Source organism: Xenopus laevis, chromosome 2S (assembly GCF_017654675.1).
Source record: "Xenopus laevis strain J_2021 chromosome 2S, Xenopus_laevis_v10.1, whole genome shotgun sequence".
NCBI classification, from domain to species: domain Eukaryota; kingdom Metazoa; phylum Chordata; class Amphibia; order Anura; family Pipidae; genus Xenopus; species Xenopus laevis.
The window spans coordinates 118,943,649-118,968,004 of record NC_054374.1 but is presented as its reverse complement, the minus strand read 5'-3'; the positions used below and the strand labels follow the sequence as shown (position 1 = coordinate 118,968,004).

Genomic DNA, 24,356 nt, shown 5'->3' with positions numbered 1-24,356 from the left:
CTCTCTCTCTCTCTCTCTCTCTCTCTCTCTCTCTATATATATACAGTATATACTGTATATAAACAATTGTTGTATATATAGTTTGAATAAAAAATGTTCCTCAATATATATATACATAGTTTGTATTTTTTAATCCTGTTTAGAAAGACAGCTCTTTATTTCTTGCAGTGTAGCTAATATTCTCATTTTATTTGACTTCATGACTCTGAATTCTTATCATGGCCTTCTAGGTTTCTGTGTGGCCTGTTATATATTTCTCCTTCACTACAAATTGAGTATGGAAATTAAACTTTCAGTAGCTCTCTTGGACAAACAGTCTGTTTCAATCAACTCACATAATGCAGTCTGAATGTAGATTTTCAGATATACTATAGCCCCACTTTATCTTTTTCTGTAGTGATTTGAAGGGATTGGCTAAAGTAAACAAGTTTTTTGCCAGTGAGAGTTAGACATGCATACCATTACTGTGCCTTTTAAAATCATTTCTGTAAAGTATGTGTGTTTTGGGCATATATAAAATCTGCATTGAATAAACTAGGAACGAGGAAAAATTGTTGTACTCTATATTCAGAATTATGCAGTAACTAATGGGGGAAAATAAAATCTGTATAAATGTATAAAATACTGTACTTTTAGCACAAGAATCTATTTTCAAGTGTGGTAAAAGGGTAAACCATATAGCCATTATATCTATATGCTATTTGTTACCTTCAGTCTTTACAAGATCCATCTTATATATTTAGGGGGTTATTTACTAAACTCTGAATGCAAAAGTCATAAAAAAAATTCCTTTTTTTTTATATAAAATCAGACTTTTAAAAAATAACGAATTTTTTGGAATTTATTAAACCCCGAGGATGGAAAAGTCTGAATCTGAATATCCGGCATCTCAGACCTGTCGAGGTTGCATATAAGTCATTGGGAGAAGTCCCAATGATCTTTTGATGTGCGCTGGGTTTGTGCAATACCCCGAAGTTTTCAGAGTTTTCGGGTGAAATTTCCAGAAAAATCCCGAAATTCGTGCAAATTGGATAAAAAAAAATCTGGATTTTTTCATCCAATTTGCATGAATTTCGGGATTTTACTTCAAAGCAAATTTTCGGAAATGTAATAAATAAGTGGAAAAAACCCGAATGGATTTGATCGGAGTTTGTAGCAGAAAATAATGAGATAAATTTGGGAAAAAAACATGAAATTCATAAAAATTGGATGATAAAATCCAAAAAATCGTGAAAATTAGATTTTTTTTACTTCAAAGCAAATTTTCGGAAATGTAATAAATAAGTGGAAAAAACCCGAATGGATTTGATCAGAGTTTGTAGCAGAAAATAATGTGATAAATTCGGAAAAATCATGAAATTCGTGAAAATTGGATGAAAAAATCCGGAAAAATCGTGAAAATTAGATTTTTTTGCCGCAAAGCAAATTTTCGGGAAATGTAATTAATAGGTGGAAAAACCCAGAGTGGATTTGATCAGAGTTTGTAGACGAAAATATTGAGATAAATTTGGTCTTTGATAAATAACCCCCTCTGTGTTTCTAATTGCCTTCTGCTATTTCTCCTTAACTAGCACTGCTCTTCTTGAACTTCAGCAGTATGTTTTGAGGGTGTCACTTGGGTCTGATACGAAACACCCCACCATGCTCATCATTTAGGACATGAAAGGCAAGTGTTTCACATGGTAGCTGTGTAAATAACACCAGTCCAGGCATTAAATACAGGTCTTACATGCCTAATTTAAAATTTGTGGAGTGCAGAAGCAAAAACTGTACTCAGACACACAGCTTTGCACCTCAAAGAGCTCCAGCACTCACCCTTCCACTCTTAAATTATCCTTTAACCGTGTCCTAAATTCTATAGTTCTGCTGAAAGGAGATTTCATTCTCAGTAATAAATTACTTATACAGCCATGCTTAAAATTTATTTTAATTAAAGTACAATTAAATAGTATTATATATTGAAGGTGAAAATTATTTATATTCAAGCAGCTTGTGATAGAATCAAAAACCATCAAACTGTGGGGGTCAGCGCTAAACAGCTAGGGAAAATAAGAATATAGTATAGAGAGATCTTCTGGTGTAGTGATTTCTTTAAGGGGCAGATTTACAAAATTCGAGTGAAGAATTCGAATGTAAAAAACTTCGAATTTCGAAGTATTTTTTGGGTAGGGTACTTCGACCATCGAATTGGTTAAATTCGTTCGAATTTGAACGATTCGAACGATTCGAAGTAAAAATCGTTCGACTATTCGACCATTCGATAATCGAAGTACTGTCTCTTTAAAAAATACTTCGACCACCTACTTCGGTAGATAAAACCTACCGAAGTCAATGTTAGCCTATGGGGAAGGTCCCCATAGGCTTGCCTGTGATTTTTTGATCGAAGGATTTTCCTTCGATCGTTGGATTCAAATCCTTCGAATTGTTCGATTAGAAGGATTTAATCGTTCGATCGAACGAAAAATCCTTCGATCGATCCATCGCAGGATTTGCGCAAAATCGTTCGACTTCGATATTCGAAGTCGAACGATTTTAGTTCCCAGTCGAATATCGAGGGTTAATTAACCCTCGATATTCGACTATTGATGAATCGACCCCTAAGTGTTGTAGTTCAACACCTCCACCTATTTACACACTATACATTGTTGTTTTCCTATTCTACATTTGAATTTAAACACTACGTGCAGATGGGTGGGTAGTCACAAAAGTTTCAAAATATATTCGGCATATATCAAAAGAAATCGGAGTGGCTTCACAATGAGACCCATGCCGTAAACATATGTGGAACACAGTAATGGTGTAAAACCTTTTTTATTTTGAAAATATTTCTTTAAAATCATGCACTCACAATTTTGTAGTTAAGATTCAGTATATCGTGTCAACCCTTTTCTTGCTTTTCGCCTGTGTTTTTCAAAGGTTTGAGTGAATTTTCAAAGATCAAAAAGTAATTTTTTGAATACTTCGACCATCAAATAGGATACTACGACTTCGAATTTACTTAGACTTTGATTCGAAGTAAAAATCGTTTGAATATGAGACCATTGGATAATCGAAGTACTGTCTCTTTAAAAAAACGTTGACTTCAATACTTTGCCAAATTAAACCTGTCGAATTGCTATGTTAGCCTATGGGGACCTTCTACAAACTTTTTCTGAGTCTTAACACATCAAAAAAAAATCCTTCAATCGTACGATAAAATCGTTAGAATCGTTTGATTCAAACTATTTAATCGTTCGATCGAACGATTTTTATTCAATCGTAGGATTCCCAAATTCAGTGAATTACATTTTTCTTGACTAATTATTTGTTTATTTTAATTTATTTTGGTTATTATTTAATTCATTTTGATTTCCTATATTAATTTTCCATATTTATTTTTCTGGGAGTGTTTTTAGGAAATTTTTTTAATTTATTTTCAGATTAATTTTTTCCCAGATTTTTTATACATCCATCATTTTAAATAAAGTATACAGGAATTGAAGTACTTCATCTGTAACCTGGATGTTTTAAACTATAGAAAAGACCTTCGATTAAAATCTATATTTAACCCATTAGGTTCACGGGGTTCCTATTTTATAAATCCACCTACGTCAGTTTCACGATTTTTCTGTGAATTTTTTGCCATTCAGCTAATTTCTAATTTTTCAGCAAAACGGGAGAAATTCACCCATCACTAATCACTGGCAAAGGTAAAAGTGTTAGAGAAAGGACTCACTTTTGCACCTACTAAAAAAATAGATAAGTTTAGTATGTTTATAGACACTGAAACATTTATAAAAAAGTTGATGTTAAAAAAAGCTTTTTCTAAGAATAACCACATTGAAAGGAGTTATAAAGGAGAAATTGTGAGTTCAGGTCCAAAATATGTACATACCACTCTAAAGAATAAATCTGAGTACACCCCAACACAAGAAAAAAGTAATTACATGAAAACATATGAAGAGTTCTTCAATAAAGATCTGGCACAATTAAAAAAATTATATGAGAGTAAGAAAGTTAAAGGGAAAGTAAACATCACAAGAAATGAAAAATTAGCCATTGATAATATAAAAAAGATGAATCATTGGTTATTAAGCCGGCTGATAAGGGAGACAACTTGGTTTTGATGGACAAGGAAAAATACCTTCAAATGTGCCAAACTCTTTTGGATGATGTAGACACATATAAGGTTCTTCAAACAAATCCTATGGAACTTTTTAATAAAATATTAGGACATGTACTAGATAACGCCAGAGAAGAAAGAATTTTGGAAGATAAAGATTGGAGATACTTGAAAATTCATCACCCCGTGTTGCCAGTATTCTACCGTATAAAACATAAGAATCTATAGAATCCCTCAAGACAACCAATTATGTCAGGGATAGGATCACTAACTAGCAATTTGTCACATTATTTATATATAATTTAGTACATTTTTATTAAGCCATGGAGTGCTCTCACAATTTTTCCTTTTTGTATTTTGTATTGTAGCAGATCTATTCTGTTCGGAAGTTCAGCAGCTATGCTGCAGGCCAGGCTTCCATGTGGTTGTAGCACCCCCACACCTGTCTCTTTAAATGGTGGAACAATGCCTTTGGAAATGGGTGTTGGTCTGGGCAGTTTCTCTCTCTTAAAAGCCGCAAGCGGGGGAGGATTAATCTCATGGAACCAATGCTGGGGTCTAGGTTATCTCTCCCCTTTGAAAGCTAATGGCAGGGGAGGACTAAGCCCTATGATGAAAACCAATGCCCAGGTCGGGAGACCTTATTTTTCAGGTAATGCTCTTATGCCGGGAGGCTTTGCATTTGAAATTATGACCAGAGGTAAATAGTTAGGGACCGCCATATGGGTTTTACCTTGACGTGGTATGGTGGCTTATCAATCTTATGATCATAATTTTGTAACTAAAAAAACCCCTGTCTTTGTAAATACATGCATCTGCATAGATTACTGATATGACAGGGGACCAGGGAATGTGCATTGATCAATTTTTCTTCTTTTTTTCTATGTCTGTAGTTAATTTGGCCAGATCAGTAGCACTTCCAATGTATTTTAGTACATTTTTATTAAGCCATGGAGTGCTCTCACAATTTTTCCTTTTTGTATTTTATTTATATATAATGCTACAGAAATATGTGGTAACACTCCCCACTTATTTAAAAGACTCAACACAATTATTAAATATTTTACAAAATTTCCCATGGGAATCAAATATGATCTTAGCAACTCTAGATGTAAAATCGCTCTATACCTCTATTAGACATAATTAAGGGTTAAAAGTAATAGCACATTTTTTATTGTTTTTTTATTTTTTTTATTTAACAAATTTTTACAAGATAAGTCTAGTGACAGAGATTTAAATAGAAAAATGATAAAAAGTAGATAAGGATATAGCAAAGTATATTAAGAATACATAAAACAGCGCTATTTCGTTGCAGTACACTTCCATTGTTCACATCCTTAACCCGCAAACCATCTCTTTTACATTCAAGCTACATAAAACAGTTACACTTTTATTATATTAATATATAATATATGTTAATATATTCACTTGCCAAATCCTCATATAAATCATGTTTATACACAGAAAGATCCTCCATTTGATCCTCTTTCAGCCTCTCCTCCCCTTTTATACTTTTTTGTTTAGAAACCTAACCTATGGTTCCCAAATTTCCCAGTATTTAATGCTCTTATTGTGAATAATATGTGTTATTTCTGCCATCTTCCTAGTATCCTCTACAACCTGTTGCCACTCCATATAACTAGGAGGAGCCGACTCCTTCCAGTGTCTTGGGATTACTGACCTGGCAGCATCAAGCAGATGTAAGGTAAGTGGGTCCCTTAAAACCATTTTTATCCGTATCTAAGCTTAACAGGATCAAAGGAACATCTTCCGCCAACATATTAATATTCGTTACTTCTTTTATTGCTTTCAAAATATTACCCCAATAAACATGCAAATCCTTGCACTTACACCAAATATGAGCATGTGTCCCCTTTTCCATACCACATCTCCAGCATAACTCTGTAAGTTCAGGATACATCCTGTTCAACTTAGCTGGTGTAAGATGCCATCTAGTAACTATTTTAAAATTAATTTCCCTCACTCTTCCCGCTCTAGATGATTTGTGAGCTAGTAACTGGATCTTGTTCCACATTATGGGGGAGATCTTCATGTTTAGTTCCTTTTCCCACTCCCTGCGTGCTGTGTCTTTCACCAGAGAGATATTTGATAATAAGAGTAGTGATGGACGAATTTGCGAATTTCGCGCGAAATTCGCAAAACGGTGAAAAATTCGCGAAACGGCGCCCGTTTTTCGTAAAAAATTTTTTGACGCCGGCAAATTTTTTCGGCAAATTTTCGCGGGCGTTTCGCGAATTTATTCGCTGGACGCGAATTGCGCAAATTCGCCGCGAATTCGCGCCTGGCGAATAAATTCGCCCATCACTAAATAAGAGTTTATATATATTGGAGATTGCTTTATTAAAGGACCAGTAACATCAAAAAATTTTTTACAAAAATTCGTTAGAATACAACAAAAAAACCCACCAAGACAAATTAAATTTTAAAATAGCAAAGCATTTATTAAAGGGATACTGTCATAGGAAAAATTTTTTTTTTCAAAATGAATCAGTTAATAGTGCTGCTCCAGCAGAATTCTGCACTGAAATCCATTTCTCAAAAGAGCAAACAGATATTTTTATATTCAATTTTGAAATCTGACATGGGGCTAGACATTTTGTCAATTTCCCAGCTGCCCCTGGTCATGTGACTTGTGCCTGCACTTCAGGAGAGAAATGCTTTCTGGCAGGCTGCTGTTTTTCCTTCTCAATGTAACTGAATGTGTCTCAGTGGGACATGGGTTTTTACTATTGAGTGCTGTTCTTAGATCTACCAGGCAGCTGTTATCTTGTGTTAGGGAGCTGCTATCTGGTTACCTTCCCATTGTTCTTTTGTTTGGCTGCTGGGGGGGAAAAGGGAGGGGGTGATATCACTCCAACTTGCAGTACAGCAGTAAAGAGTGATTGAAGTTTATCAGAGCACAAGTCTCATGACTTGGGGCAGCTGGGAAATTGACAAAATGTCTAGCCCCATGTCAGATTTCAAAATTGAATATAAAAAAATCTGTTTGCTCTTTTGAGAAATGGATTTCAGTGCAGAATTCTACTGGAGCAGCACTATTAACTGATTCATTTTGAAAAAATTTTTTTTCCCATGACAGTATCCCTTTAAGAAATAACTTACCAAAACTCCACTTCCTGTCCTCTACAGAAAAGGCGACACGGCGACCATCCATACTGCAGCTCTCGATTTCTTCTCCCTGGCTATTCACTGACAGTGTGTCCTGCAGCCGGTCCCTGATCTTCACGCGAATATCCCCAGGTCCCTGTGTTTGTCTGTATGTGTATCAGCGCGATGTACGACCCCGCCGTGCTCCTGCCGACCCCGCCGCCTTGTATGTGTCTTTGGTGGATGATCAGCGCGGGAAGCGGGGCATCAGCAGGTCCCCATCCTCTTCTTCCTCTGCCCGCCGTTCGTCCTGCATGATCTCCTCTGCTGTGTGAGAGCCCTATGCGATGCGCTTGGGAGCCGAACCGGTGCCGATACCAATTCCTGCGCAGGGTTAGTAGATCCATGCGATGCGCTTGGTTTCTAGTGATCCCCAACACAGCAGCTCCCCAGGGCTTTTTCTCTGCCAGCCTCTTCTCCCAAAGCTACTGGAGAGCTGAATGAATGAGCAGCCAGAGAAGTGGCACAGGGAGCAAACGCTCGTCCACTTCTGCTGATCCATAACTTAGCAGCGACTGCAGCAATCCAGCTGGACAGCTGTTTGTGCAAACCCTGCGCTCTCGCAGGAATTGGTATCGGCACCGGTTCGGCTCCCAAGCGCATCGCATAGGGCTCTCGCACAGCAGAGGAGATCATGCAGGACAAACGGCGGGCAGAGGAAGAAGAGGATGGGGACCTTCTGATGCCCCGCTTCCCGCGCTGATCCTCCACCAAAGACACATACAAGGCGGCGGGGGCGGCAGGAGCACAGTGGGGTCGTACATCGCGCTGATACATATACAGACAAACACAGGGACCTGGGGATATTCGCGTGAAGATCAGGGACCGGCTGCAGGACACACTGTCAGTGAATAGCCAGGGAAAGAAATCGAGCGCTGCAGTATGGATGGTCGCTGTGTCGCCTTTTCGGTAGAGGACAGGAAGTGGAGTTTTGGTAAGTTATTTCTTAATAAATGCTTTGCTATTTTAAAATTTAATTTGTCTTGGTGGGTTTTTTTGTAAAAAATGTTTTGATGTTACTGGTCCTTTAAGGAACTCTTTACTTTCCAATAATTTTTCCCATTTGGTCAGTTCTCTATCCCATTCTTCCTCTTTTAATTTATAAATATAGTGTTGCAATTGACAGTAGTTCCATGTATCTCTAACATGGTTTCCCCATTTCTTTTGAATTTCTTTTAATGATATTATTTTATTATTTTTCAGAAAATCATTAATCCTTGTGGGTCTCCCCTCTAGTACTTGCCATTCATTGAAAGGTGATACCATACCCAATCAACAAAAGGAGTTTGTCTTAAGAGGGATAGAATTTATTTTGGAATACAACTTCTTCTGGTATGAAGACAAATTCTATCTTCATGTGGAATCGCCATGGGGACTCAGTTCTTACCCAGTTATGCCAATCTACATATGGGTTATTGGGAAGAGTACCATGTACTTCCCCATATAAAACTGGGTGGACCAGAGCAAAAACTCTTGCAGTTTGTAGAAGGTCTTAACCAAGTCTATCACATTTTTAGATCTAGAAATATAAATAAAAGATATGCATATTAATGTCAAAACTTTCTCAAACTATTGTGTAATTTCAACAAGTAACCACCACCCGCAGTGGATAAGAAACATCCCATTGGGCCAAATGTGCAGGGTAAAAAAGAATTGCACAGAAGAGGCTGCATTTTCAACAACTAAATTGTATAAGTGATTGTTTCAGAGCAAGAGGGTATAGAGAAGAGCTAATTAAACAATCTCATGAAGAAGTACAGAACATAGAAAGACAAGATTTATTAAAACATAAAGAGAAAACAACGGAAACAAACAATACCATAGTGTTCTCTACTACATATAACCCCTTAGCCAATGAAGTGAAGAAAATAATAAACAAGCATTGGGATTACTTTTTTGTGATGATGATCTACAAAAAATAATTCCATCACACCCAACAATAGTGTTTAAACGGGCTAACAATCTTACAACAAATACTGACACAAAATCATATTGAAACTGAGAAAATAAGAAAGAGACACCCAACAGATAAATGGGCAGCTTTTTATCTGTTTGCTTGTTGTAAAGCATGCAGATATGGACAGAAAAATAAATCTTTCTAAACTACAGTAACGAGAGAGGAACACAAAATACAACAACAAAGCATTAAATGTACACAAGAAAACGTAGTCTACTGCATACAGTATGTCCATGCAGCCTACAGTATGTAGCCAAAAAGTACAGAAAACTATGAGTTAGTTTCAGGGAACACCTTAGGAACATAGAGAAGGCTATATAATCCCACAGTGTCTCTAAATATTTTATGGTGGTACATGGTGGTAATCGTAAAGGTATAAAATATTTGGGTATTGAGACAGTAAATAAAAAATGGAGAAGGAGAAATATTGTAGAAGACACTCTAAGGTGGATTTATAAGATGGGAACTCTGGAACCTAATGGGTTAAATATAGATTTTAATCTAAGGTCTATGCTATAGTTTAAAACATCCTGTATATGTTATTTAAAATGTTTCCCAATGTATGAATATATAATTAATATGGATGATGGATGTATAAAAAATCTGAGGAAAACTGAATCTGAGAATAAATTTAATACATTTGAAGAATTTCCTAGAAACACTCCCAGAAAAATGAATATGGAAAATTAATATGGAAAGTCAAAATTGATGAAATAATAACCAAAAGAAATTAAAATAAACAATGAATTAGTCAAGAAAAATTGAATACACCTAATATGAGTTTTTATTCTACTGTATATGAATTGAATAGATGATCTGAGAGCTGAATATGTAAATTGAATCTTTAATTTAATTTAAACTTTTAAGCCACTGTATATATAAATACAACCCTGGTATATACTTTCCATCAACTCTATTAGTTTATGTACAAAATAGGTCTTTGCTGTACTGTATGTTAAATGAGTGTATTTCAATTGTTCCTAGTTAATAGAAGAATATCGGGATGTGGAGCAATTTTAGGGGTAAATTAGAGCAAGGTTACCATGGCAATGTGACGCACTAGTAAGCACGAAGAGGAAGTGCAGGATTGAAGAAAGACACGTCACCTAGTCAACTGGGACTTAAAAAGTGAGGAACTTTTGCAATACAGTCTGAGCCTCTGAGGAAGTCAGTAATCGACTGTCAATAGCGATCGTCAATCGCTATTGACACACAGGCTGTTTTCAGTGGCTGTTTTCCACCTGTGTATTTGGGCTGACCTATCGGATTCAAATCAATAGAGCAGGGGCACTGAGCATATCTGCTTCTCTCATCCTGCAAAATTACTCAGGCTGAAAACAGCCTGTGTGTCCAAAAATATAATAATTTTTTTTTTTCAAATAAAAGTATTGGCACAATGCATTTTCGATAGTGATAATTAAAATCTTTTGCCAAGTTTTGCCACGAAAAAGACACCTATAGACTTCAATGGGTGAAAAAAATTGTTGCGTGTCAAAAAATTGTCGCCCCACAGACCTCAATGCCTCTGACAAATATTAGTGAAACGGGACAGATTCCCCATCACAAATTTTCAACTCAAGTCCTATTTACTGTGCTCATTTTTACCAAAGGTCTATACTTCCCCTTAAAGTAAACACCTATTCCATATGTTGGTTCTACCAAAGCCTTGATCTTAATAGGGGGCACCCATTTTGCAAGGATGTCCCTGTACTGCTAGAGTAGCTATAGTGGACCAGTAGATCTATTTGTTTTTCAAACTGACTTTTAATTTCCACATACCCATTGAAAGACAAATGACAAGTACAATTCATGAATACATACAATGTGAGTATGTAAACTAATGCAAAAAAAATAGGCCAAATAAGGCCACTGCTTTCTATCAAGTCATTTAAAGTTCTCTTTTTGTATTCTTTATTGTTTATTACCCTCTGTTTATTGGTTCCAATGCTTTATCTTTCATTTCTCTTCATACCCCTTTTCTGTATCCCTTATGATAAAAATGTCTTACATAGAAACAAATATAATTAAACAAAACATATGATAAAGTTTAAAGGAACTCGGTAATACATAATAATGGCCACTGCTCATTTGAAATCAATATCCTGTTCAGCTTAAGAGAGTTAGTGAATGTTTATTGATGTATTTATAACACTTAGGGGCCCATTCATTAAGTTTGAGTGAAGGAATAGAAGAAAAAATACTTTGAATTTCGAAGTGTTTTTTGGCTACTTCGACCATCGAATGGGCTACTTCGACTACGACTTTGAATCGAAGGATTCGAACTAAAAATCGTTTGACTATTCGACCATTCGATAGTCGAAGTACTGTCTCTTTAAGAAAAAACTTCGACCCCCTAGTTCGCCACCTAAAAGCTACCGAACTCAATGTTAGCCTATGGGGAAGGTCCCCATAGGCTTGCCTAACTTTTTTTGGTCGAAGGATAATCCTTCGATCGTTGGATTAAAATCCTTCGAATTGTTCGATTCGAAGGATTTAATCGTTCGATCGAAGTATTTGCACAAAATCCTTCGACTTTGATATTCGGTCGAAGGATTTACATTCCCCAGTCGAATATCGAGGGTTAATTAACCCTCAATATTCGATCCTTGATGCATCTGCCTCTTAATATAATGCTCATTACTCATTACAAAACCATTGACACATATCGAAATGTAATTAAATTGGTTGCTTTAAAAACTAACTTTGCCTTAAAATCCCAGCATTATTACATGTAAAGGCAATACATACAATTAAATGTATTGATGGCTGAGGAGCTTGATGATTTTCACACTGTGGGGCCGATTCATCAAGCTCGAGTGAAGGATTCGAAGTAAAAAAACTTCGAATTTCGAATTGTTTTTTGGGCTACTTCGACCATCGAATGGGCTACTTCGACCTTCGACTACGACTATGACTTCGAATCGAAGGATTCGAACTAAAAATCGTTCGACTATTCGACCATTCGATAGTCGAAGTACTGTCTCTTTAAAAAAAACTTCGACCCCCTAGTTCGGCAGATAAAAGCTACCGAAGTCAATGTTAGCCTATGGGGAAGGTCCCCATAGGCTTGCCTAAGTTTTTTTGATCGAAGGATATTCCTTCGATCGTTGGATTCAAATCCTTCGAATCGTTCGATTCGAAGGATTTAATCGTTCGATCGAAGGAATAATCCTTCGATCGTAGCATTTGCGCTAAATCCTTCGACTTCGATATTCGAAGTCAAAGGATTTCAATTCCTAGTCGAATATCGAGGGTTAATTAACCCTCGATATTCGACCCTTGATGAATCGGCCCCTGTGTGTTAATATTAATTATAAAATGTATTCATGTCAACATTGATAAAATGTAGATAATGACAAGAGAGAGCAGACTGATAACTAATTTTGGTCCAGGAAGGAATTTATTTTTCATCCATGCCTTGTTTAATTTACATTGGCAGGATATACAGTACTTGTCCATTACATATGAAGGAATGATTTAAATTTCAGTCTTGTTTACTGTATAGCTACTGTATTTAAAAGATGTGTCGAAAGCAGGGACTTGTTAGCTAAGTTGTGTGGAATTCTGCAGTACTCCATTCGTCAGGTCAAATGGACATCATCTAATAATAGCACAAAAAACATAAATACACTAGCATATAAAATTGAAAAAAATAACTGTTCAACATGAGTTGTTAGATATTGGAGACAGAAGCAATATTGGAGTGGGGTGGAACTTTAGTAAACTAAACTAAGGGGCAAATTTATTAGAACTCAAATAACTTTGTTTTTTCAAGAAAATTGTGGCAAAAAAAACATAATGCCAATTACAAATTTTTGAGAAGGTTCATCACCGAAAACCTGCGGAGCATGGTAGTTTTTTCCTCATTTAAACTATTTAATTTTTAAGCTTTTATAAATAGTTGAATTTGTATGAATGAACGGAACAATGCATTTTGAAAAACAAAAATACATTTGAAAATTGTTAAATTGTTAAATCAGCCTCTAAGCTTTGACCTCTGGAATCTGTGTGTTCTTCATTTTGGATCCCATATAACAACAAAAATGTAACAATTTCATGCTGCCTGGACCAATATTTCTAAGATGAAGCATTGTCTATGGACAAGGAGAAAAGTGGGGAAGCCAAAACCATCATCATTTTTATTTAATTGAGATTGTATTTGAAAGCTTAACTGATGTCATTTATGAACACTAGGCTAATAGGACAGTAACCCATAGCAACTAATGAATAATTAGCTTTGCTAAGTCAACCACAGGGAGATCCATGAAAGCAAAAATAAAATGTGCACAGTTTGCTACAGCAGTCACTGGTTTAAAAGCAAACATCTGATTGGTTGCTGTGGGTTACTGCACTTTTATTACATATGAAGGTATGCGTGAATGATGGGCATTTCGTCGTCGGCAAATAAATTCGCAAAATTGCAGTGAAAATTCACAGGCGTCAAAATATATTTGACGTTCAAGACAATTCTGACACCGGCGACAACTTAATGGGCATCAGAATTGTCGCCAGCGTCTGAATTGTCGCAGGCGTTGGAATTGTCACTGGCATCAAAAATATTTTGACGTCAGCATCAAAATTCGCGTTTCGCAAATTTTTACACTGTTTCGCGAAATTCGTGGGAAATTCGCAAATTTTTCCCCGACACGGGAGAAATTCGTCCATCGCTAGTATGCGTCCTTTCATTGATTTGTCCATGGAAAGTCAGCAAAAATTTTTGGCCTTTATGAATAATCTTGAATAGCTATGGTGTGTTTAAGGAAATGTTACCAAAATAGCATAATTATACACTGAATAAAATCTGTGGGGTTAATTTATCATCTCTTTGCAAAACGTACCCATGACAATAACTCATAGCAACCAATAAGTGCTTGGCTTTTCATACAGCTGCAGGTAGAACAGTGAACAAAACAATGTGATGGGTTACCATGGGTAAATGACCCCCAGTATGTTCAAGTACAGATATAATGAATCAATACATTTATTAGAAAAAACAATAATCAAGTAATTGTCACAATTAAAAGATTAATTCATAGGAAAAGAAGAATATACAGTAACTATTGAAAATGTTCCAATCAGCAGCTTTGGATATGTAGCCCTCCCCTCTACAGATTGCATTGCTAAAGCTGATTAAAACAGTCCAGGATACCCTACATTTTTGTGGTGCAGTAGACAACGTTTTTACTGCATTAAACTGCATAGGACTTCATTGTGTCCTTGATTTTTTTCAGGACCATTAGTTTACATATTTGATCATCACAGGCAATACTTGAAAGAATATGATAGCTTGTAACACATTCTAATACATAGATACAAGATATATATGTACGGACCAATGGGCAGACGGACAGACAGATAGATAGATCTAGGAAGACAAAGGTTAATTGACAAGTGAAATGAGAGATATGCACAAATATAATTGGTTAGAGACAGGGGGGGAAGTGTGATATATTTGGAGGGTGGGTGTCTTTTGGAGGGGGAAACTAACATGAAAAAGAAATCATTGCATTTAATTGCTATGGTTACTTACAAATATACAGAAATCAGAGGCCAATATTTCTTACTCCAGTAGAAATATGAAAAGAAATTGTGGAATACTACTACATATAAGCATAGGGCAAATAAGTAGTGTCTGTATGAAAAGTGTTGTACCTATGTTTTACTTTGTAATATATTCCTTTATTATTTATTATAAAAAAAAATACATTGATTTTAATTCCCACTCTCCTGGGAGGAATAAGAGGACTCATGTACATCCACAAGTGCAATTGCCACAATTTACAAACAGTCAGTTGCATGTCAATCTAGTTTTATTTAAAGTACTTGTGTCAAAATGTATCCCTTGCATTTCTTTATAGTTGCGTTTGCTGTGTACTACCACACAGAGCCTCCTGTAGGCTGTCAGTCCCCAACTCTTTTTACAATTGAATGTGACTCAGGAGTTAAAAAGGGTTGGGGACTTCTGGTTTAGAGTAAGATGAAAATCGTCCTGAAATACTCTGTATTTCAGGACGATTTGGTACAACGAATAACCAAAAATATACATTATGTAACAAACAATAGGTAGACAATAGGTAGACCTAATATAGGCAATTTTATTACATGTAAAATGAGGTTCTTTTGTCTGTCATATTATTCTTCTTTAACTAAATCCATACAGAAAACATATTGCAATGTACAAGTATGGAACCTGTTATCCAGAATGCTCAGGACCTGGGGTTTTCCGGATCACAGATCTTTCTGTAATTTTGATCTCCATACCTTAAGTCTAAATAAACCAAATAAGCTTATTTTGCCTCCAATAAGGATTCATATAGTATCTTAGTTTGGACAAGTACAAGATACTGTTTTATTATTAGAGATATAAGGAAATAATTTTTAAAAATGTGTCTAAGGGAGACGTCCATCCCGTAATTCAGAGCTTTGAGGATAACGGGTTTCCCCTTAAAATACACCCATTCCATGTTTTTCTTATAGCAAACCCTTAGGGGCTTATTTATCAAAAAGTGATGTTAGAGATCGCCACAGTCTTCTAGATTCCACCTTTCTCCATTAATTGCTATGGCATTTTTAAAGGTGTATTTATCAAAGGTCGAACTTTCACTTTCCCACAGTGATAAATACTCTTTTAAAAAACCCATAGAAATGAATGAAAAGTGGCGGAATTTCACTCTAGATGACTGTGGTGATCTCAGACTTCACTCTTTGACAAATATACCCCTTAATCTTTATGCACAGAGTTTCAAGGGAGGTCCCTTTACTACAACCCTATGTGGGTAACGATCCTAGCACTTGATGTTCTCTTAAGCCTCATTATTTCAAATGTTTGCATGAGGGACTGCATTCAACTGTATGTTGAATGCAGATGCATATTGCAGAAGCATATTGTCAATTCAAATAAGATATTTCAATAGAAATGTAATTAGAATTAGAAATGTATCCATATGGGCATACTGACATTTCTCTGGGAAAATACTATAGCTTTTACAGTTATAAGTGCTCTTGACAGAAACCAAACACTGTACTGGAATACATGCTAATATTAACTGTATCTTCAACTCTAGTTTATGCAGGAAAAAACAGTAAAAATAATTAAACATTACAGGGTTATTTATCAAGGTCTGAATTTATCTCAATATCGGCTGCTACAAACTGCGATCTAACCCGCTCGGGTTTTTAACGCTTATTTATTATTGCATTTTCCCGAAAATTTGCTTTGTGTGAAAAGCTCAGATTTTCACGATTTTTTCGTGAATTTTCCCCGAAAACTCTGAAAACATAGTGAAATTGCCCGAAACCCCCCGACACAACCAAAAATCAATGGGACTGTTCCCATCGACTTTTATGCAACCTCGACAGGTTTGAGATGCCGTGTTTTTATATTCGGGCTTTTTAGCCCTCGAGGTTTAATAAATTGAAAAGTCCAATTTTATAAAAAAAAATCTCAAATTTTCCGGATTTCTGGGAATTTCGGGTATTCGGAGCTTAGTAAATAACCCCCTACAAGTATATGTAAAAATAATGATACAAATTAAATAATAATAAAATAAAACATGTTCCTCTCCTATATATCTATTTGTCTTTACATGCATATTAGCTGCATTCATTACTTAAAGATTAAGGTCATATATCTTTTCATTTTCTTTCTTATCTTCCTGTCTGCTTTGTCTCAAGCTATCTTTCTCTTCATCAATCTATTATCTCTTTTTGTTTATCTTTTTCTGTCTCAATTTTAAGTTTACTTGGTTACTAATCTAAGGGGAATATTACACAGATAAGAATGTTCTAAGAATTTTCCTTGAGTTGACAGACAATGGCTGAGCATGTCAACAGCAAAAGAAACAAATAAAAAGAGTTTTCATTTTATCAATCAGAATTTCATTGAAATGATGTTTTGTACATTGATGTTTTGTACAAAATAATACAATTTCTAAATGCAGAATTCAATACTGCAAGCACTGATGGAAAGTACCATATAATTGGAACAGGTACAATCCTTTAGTATATCACTCAAAAATGTCAGAAGCCAAGACATACCAGTGAGAGCTTAAATCTGGCTTGCAATTTAAATTGATGTGCTTCCTTATCTATTCTGGCATTTTCATTTCTAAGGCCCTCTTACTCCAAAAAAGGCATTTTTTTGTATTTTTGTACAAATTTGTCAGAGGTATTTGAAGGTAGTAAGAATCCTATATTTTTGTGCACATCAACACATGATTAATATAGGCTGTTTTCACAGGTATTTGAAAATTGCTGTAGAAATAACACAAATAAATTAAACTGCCCACAATTTTATTTTTTACTGCTAACCAAAGGAAGAAATTGACATGTATTATCATTTTTAATGTAAAGAATGTTTTATGAATTTGTATACAGAAAGTATTCAGACTTTCTTACCAAACAGTTTGTATCTGTTGTGACAAAAATGTATGCAGCTCAGCTGAGCAAATTTTTTTTAGACTGGATAGTGGATCTGAATGGAGTATGAAATGCTCTCCTGGGATTGCATGCACATGCTTACAATGTATCTGAACAAGTTTCTGAATTCTGTATTATTCTATTCTAGCTTGTGAACACTGCATAAAATCAGTGGGGAAAAGTACGTTCTTTTCTAGTCTCTGTTGAATCTTTTTTATAGTCTTTTTTTGTTGAATTTCTTGTTCTTTATAAGTAGCTGCCTGTGGACTTCGTTAGATTTTGCAAAATGATATAGGTAATGGTCAGACTATGTAATGCAGTGTATTTGTGCTAAAGGTGTGATTGATTGTTGTTTTGTTTTACAGGCAGAGTATAGTTACTTATTTATAGTTTGGTCAGGGATTTACTAAAATGTCTAAGTAACAGAGTGTGCTTTATATTTGTATTCCATTATTGAAGTATTTTTGTTTGTCTACACAACTGAGCAACCAGATAATTAAGGCTAAAAGCAGTTCTAATAATATAACTATTGATGCATGGGTCGCTCTGGAGGAAACATAAAGGTAATCAAAGGCCCAGGACTGCATGGTATTCATCCCAGGATACAGAGCTTAGCTCTGTAATTTACAAACCTCTATATTTAGTTTTCAGGAATCCTTGTGCTGAGAATGTATTATCTGGCATCCCTATTTAAAAATGAATCCCATTTCCAGTCTGAAAACCATGTAGATTGTTGCCATTTTGCAGAGTTATTTGACTAAATCGGAAATCTATGTAGAAAGTGGCAAATGAGGTTAAATGGTGATAAGTGCAAGGTTGTGCAGTTTGGCATAAATAACATAAATCAGAGTTATACACTAAATAGTATTGTGTTGGTTGTTTCCTAAATTGAGAAAGATCTGGGGATTTTTGTGGATAACAAGATGTTTAACGCTAGGCAGTATAAATCAGTGGCTGCTATACCAAATAAAGTGCTGTGCTGCATAAAAAAGGGCATAAAATTATGGATGGAAACATAATTTTGCCTCTTTATAGGTAAGGTTTTGCCTTTAGTATGCAGTACAGTTTTGGGCTCCAGTCCTTAAGAGCAATATTAATGAGCTGGAGTGAGTGCAAACATGTGCAGCTCAACTGGTAAAAGGGATGGAGGATTTAAGCTAAGAGGGTTGACTGTCAACTTTAGGACTGTTTGCGAAGCACTTGCGAGGGGGCATGATTACTATATACAATTACATTAGAAAACATTATAGACAGATAACAGGGGATCTTTTCCCATAGATCAACACACCAGATGCCACCCTTTAGACTAAAGGAACAAAACTTTCATTTGAAGCAGCATAGGTGTTTCTTGACGGCGATGGCAACGAGGTTCTGCAATGCCCTACCGAGTGATGTTGTGATGGCAGATTCTATTAATGTCTTTAATAGTGACTTAGATGATTTCTTGAACAAGCATAGTAGCCAAGGCTATTGTAATCTTAAGATCTGCAACTAGTTAATATACTGTACTGTAGATATTGGTATTCAGTATATCCTTTATATATTAGTTTGTATAGATAGGTCTGAATAAGTATGTCTGTATATGTCTATATATGTATGTCTGTCTGATCATTTGAGGGGGTTGAACGTTGAACGATCGATATTCACCTTTTTCAACCCAATTTATTAAGCTATATTATTGGCCATTGCCAATCGAGGTGTTAGTACCACTCTTTGGCCAAAATATGTAAGATCACAAGCCATGTCAAGGCTTCTGAGTTAAATATGCACTACAAACTATGCCAATGGATAGTGTATGACTCACATATAATGAGAGGCCTTGATGTGGTACGTGAACTTACATACATACAACATATTTTGGCCAAAGTGTGGTACTAATACCTCAATTATTCTTTTTAAAGGGAAATTGTATGGATTGCCGCTTACCCTGGTGGTCTAGTGGCTAGCGGGGGTGCTCGCTGTGTCTCGGCGGGGATGCCCACCGAGTTGATTTTGTTCCATCCTGCGCCGGTTCCCCTATGGTGCACGCGGCTGCGCGCTTGTGGGTTTATACACCGGCGTGATGACGTCATTGCGCAACAGCGGAAAATTCAAAGTATTTAAAGGGGCTTTGAAATAAAACACATTGCCCGTTGTAAGGTTAAATTTAGGTGATTTAAGTGAATCCTATTGATCTTCTGGCCTTGCCTGACTATTCTGAACTCTGTATCCTGACCTTTGCCTGGCTGTTTATTCTGAACTCTCCTATCTGATCCTTGCCTGGCTGATAACTCTACGTTCTCCAATCCTGATTCCGGCCTGTCTGACTATTCTAACTCTGCTTGTGCATTGTCTGGCCTGCCTTCCTAGTTGTGTTCTTCCATCCAGTATCCTTGGTGAGACGATTGTGCACCTTTTCTTGTCCAGAACCTGTAGCTTAGCTTCTCTCTTAATAAAACCTGGCGGCATCCAATTAGCTGAGGGCTCCTCCCAAGGTGAAAGGCAGCTGTTAAAGGCAGAAGCAGGAGCCGAGACCAGGGAGCCTAGCACTGGTTCTGGATTTAGGGTGCTGAACGTGACACTAATCGTGTGCTTGCAATCTTTTTCCTATTTTTTTTATTCAGCAAGCGCTAGGCTGTAAACACTAGGATGAAGCTCCCAGTGTGAGTGACACTTGTGGCACTGAGAATTTGTACCAGTGGCGTAACTACTGGAGGAGCAGGGGGTGCAGTTGCACGAGGGTTCGCTCCCCCTCGGGGCCCACCATGCCCCCCCCCTCCTCCACTGACTTTTCTTTTTCCCGTCTGCCACAGTCTGCGGAAGTCCGGAAGAGGACAGAGCAAGCATCGCGTTGACTTGAGGAGTGGCACACATCCATCCTTCCATCCCTTCATTTCCCAGGTCTCTCACGGTCTCTGTTTTACCTGCACCAACCACCTCGCCAGGCAGATCAGTGGTGTAACTTAAGCCAGCACAATGCGTGAGGGGCGAAATCTTGAAGGGCCCCAGGAAATATACAGGCAGCAGTAACAGTGGAATAATAGAAGGGAGTCTGACTGTGAGAGAGCAGATATAGTAGGGAGAGATGGTGCCTATAGTAACAGTGGGATAATAGAGTGTGGCTGTGGGATAGCAGGTATGGTGGGGAGAGATGGTGCCTATAGTAACAGTGGGATAATAGTCTCTGGGAAGGTACTGTGGGAAAGCAGGTATAGTAGGCAGAGATGGTGCCTATAGTAACAATGGGATAATAGTCTCTGGGAAGGGAGTGTGACTGTGGAATAGCAGGTATAGTTGGGAGAGATGGTGCCTAGAGTAACCGTGGGATAATAGTCTCTGTGAAGGGACTGTGGCTGTGGGATAGCTGGTATAGTAGGGAGAGATTGTGCCCATAGTAACAGTGGGATAATAGCAGGCCCGGACTGACAATCTGTGTGTTCGGGCAATTGCCCGATGGGCCGTTCAACACACAGTTAAAATGGGCCGCTCTCTTCAGTAAAGCACAAGTTCAGGTCCGAGTTCCTCTCTCTCGCGCCCTGTTGCCATGGAGATAATCGGATCAACATGGCTTCTGAACAGGTGCAGCAGGAAGGAACAGGACGGAGCAGCAGCAGCCGGGCTTGTGAGACACGGGGAGCGCAAAGTGAGCTGCTGAATGATAACCTCTATACATACAGCCTGCGTTAAAGCCGGAACTGCCTGCTCGTTGCCCTTACCGCTCCCCCCTCCTAATGAATTTCCTGCACTACACAGCAAGGGGGGCGGGGTCACAGTGGGCCACAGCAACAAGCAGGTCAGGGGGAGAAGAAATACCGAGCAGTGACAGCTGTGCTGCCAGGTGAGGAGTTGGGACAATAACTCAGGGTTTGCAGACAGAAGAGTTACTGCCTAGCCCCCCTCTCCCTTTATTCACTCACTGAAAAGCTGCTCCTGATGTGTAGGTATTAAAGACTTAAATATCCAACAAAACCTAATCCTACTGTAATGTAAAATCTGAGCCTGTTATATGATTTCTTGTTTTCATGCATCTACCTCATGTATTTTATATTCTCTGATGAAAACACAGTATACTTCATTCTCCTCCAACAGTTATATTATGTCCCATTGCAAATCTTTTTAATGTTGTCTACAGATCAGAGCTAAAATCAGTTACAGTGTTTTTAGGGCAAGGCCAGACGTGGTGTTTTTGCAGCGTTTTCTAGTTGCGTTTTTAAAAAAGAACAGCCAGACGTAAATGCGCATAAACTGCACTACCACTTAAACTAATGGAAAACGCACTATGTCAATTCACACAGGGCGCTTGCAAGCTGAAATCCGCCACAGGACGCCAGTATTGGCGTTTTTTAGCAGAAACACCAATAAGTCAAGAAACTACCAAATCAATAGACTCTATGGGATCTGTACGTTTGAAACCACACTTTATGTAAATATGCAGCGTATTTTAAATATGGCGTCCAAATTCAATTAGAACAATGATAACAATGAGAAGTGCATGTTGGGAAAAGAATCCTACATGCTGAAAAACGCATGTTGACGGTCGCATGTGGTTTCAGTGGCGTATTTATGCCGCAAAAACACCACGTCTGGCCTTGCCCTTAGACATGTGCTACTACATATTACTTGGAGGATGCAAGCAATTGTCCAACAAAAAATTCTTTTTAGTCCCCTATCGGCTAATGTCACATGGGGCTGAAAATCCTTCTGTGGGCTGCTTCAATTTTTTTGCCCTGGCTGCTTTTTACTCCCAGTCCGTCCCTGGATAATAGTCTCTGGGAAGGGAGTGTGACTGTGGGATAGCAGGTATAGTAGGGGGAGAGATGGTGCCTATAGTAGTAGTGGGATAATAGTCTGTGGGAAGGGACTGTGGCTGTGGGATAGCTGGTACAGTAGGGAGAGATGGTGCCTATAGTAATAGTGGGATAATAGTCTCTGGGAAGGGAGTGTGACTTTAGGATAGCAGGTATAGTAGGGAGAGATGGTGCCTATAGTAACAATGGTATAATAGTCTCTGGGAAGGGAGTGTGACTGTGGGATAGCAGGTATAGTAGGGGGAGAGATGGTGCCTATAGTAGTAGTGGGATAATAGTCTCTTGGAAGGGACTGTGGCTGTGGGATAGCAGGTACAGTAGGGAGAGATGATGCCTATAGTAACAGTGGGATAATAATCTCTGGGAAGGGAGTGTGACTGTAGGATAGCAGGTATAGTAGGGAGAGATGTTCCCTTTAGTAGCAGTGGTATAATAGCCTCTGGGAAGGTACTGTGACTGTGGGATAGCTGGTATAGTAGGGAGAGATGGTGCCTCTGAGATGGTCCTCTGAGCAATGCCACCAAGTCCCTCTTTACAGAACAGGACTCCATATACTGGAACTGACCGAGTGCCTACAACGCTAATCCTCGCCCTACTACTTGTTCTCCCAACCTGGTAATGCTGTATTCCAGCCCAATGCATGGGGGGGGGAGGGTAGGGGGCCCAGTTTAAAATTTCCATACCAGGGCCCTTAGGGGTCTAGTTAAGCCACTGATTTGTACAACAGTTTTCAATCATCACATGCATCTGACATACACATGTGCATAGCAAGTGTGCCGGAAGTGCTCATGATGCACATGGGCGCCACACAACATGAAAAAGAGCTCTCGGTTCTGGTTTCCTAGCAGCCACAGGGGCTGCTATTGTTTTATTGACAAAAACATTGGTGATACAACCATTTATAATAAAAATGTGATGTACAGAACTTTATAAATAACCCCCACAGTGTCAAAGAGTATTTAAAGGAAATGTCTTATTTTGTATTTCTTTTTTTATAAAAAAAAATTTTCAGAAGCTTATATTTATAATGACTTTCAAGGGTAGATTCCAACAACTTTTCCTTTGTTTTCTTTTTTTTTTTTACCTCTGTAAGTTATTTGTCTTCTGCAGTCTCTTCATTTCTTTTTAGCATTAAAATTCATGCTTATTGTCAGAAAATACACAAAGTATTTTGCACTATTTTTTCTCCATTTAGAAATCTATTGCTGTCACATAATTTGATAGCCAACAGTAATTTTTATACCTAAGAGACAGATTTCTTGCAGGATCTACAGGTGAACAATAGTAGTTGATTTATCATTGAGATTTTTCAAAATATGCTATATTAGGTAGGTTTCCACTGCTCATATACTGTTATTCCTTTGAAATATGGCATAGGTTTTAAAATCTATGCTATAAACAAACCTGATTGAAATTTCAGAATCAAATGAACAATTAAAACCTATACACAAAAACTTAAGCTTAGTCTATAAAAAGGTCCAACATCATTTTATAGCTTGTTTTTTATAGTTTAAATAAGTAGAAACGCATACTATAGGTGGGAAATGAATACAGTAAAATAGATTTAAACCAGGGGTGGGGCTCATTTATAAACATAGTGCAGCACAACATTATTTGCACAGATAAAAATAAGCCCTGGGTATATTTACATTTAATAACCTGGGCAAGATTAATGTATTTAATGTAGAAATCTAACTGTGAATTTCCATTAGTGCTTTTAAATGTTTACACACAGGTATTTCTATGCAACAACTTAGGTGGTAGAGAAAAATACACCTAAACTGAGCTTTTATATTTGCAAAATTAATTATCCCCATCTTTGAAGTGTTTGAGGAGACTTGTTTTCCGAGCTTGAGTCTACCTTCATAAATAAGCTCATCAGTTTTAAAAAAAGTTTTGTTACAAATTTTGTTTTATTTACTTT

The 24,356-nt window shown here is 37.2% G+C and overlaps 1 long non-coding RNA gene across 1 annotated transcript; it reads left to right on the top strand.

Annotated features, from left to right (window-relative positions):
* The first annotated feature begins 4,695 nt into the window (after positions 1 to 4,695).
* Positions 4,696 to 8,860, top strand: LOC121400361. Its single transcript, XR_005965692.1, has 3 exons — positions 4,696 to 4,754; positions 5,710 to 5,807; positions 8,474 to 8,860. It is a non-coding gene; the product is annotated as an uncharacterized LOC121400361 (long non-coding RNA).
* The last annotated feature ends 15,496 nt before the right edge of the window (positions 8,861 to 24,356 follow it).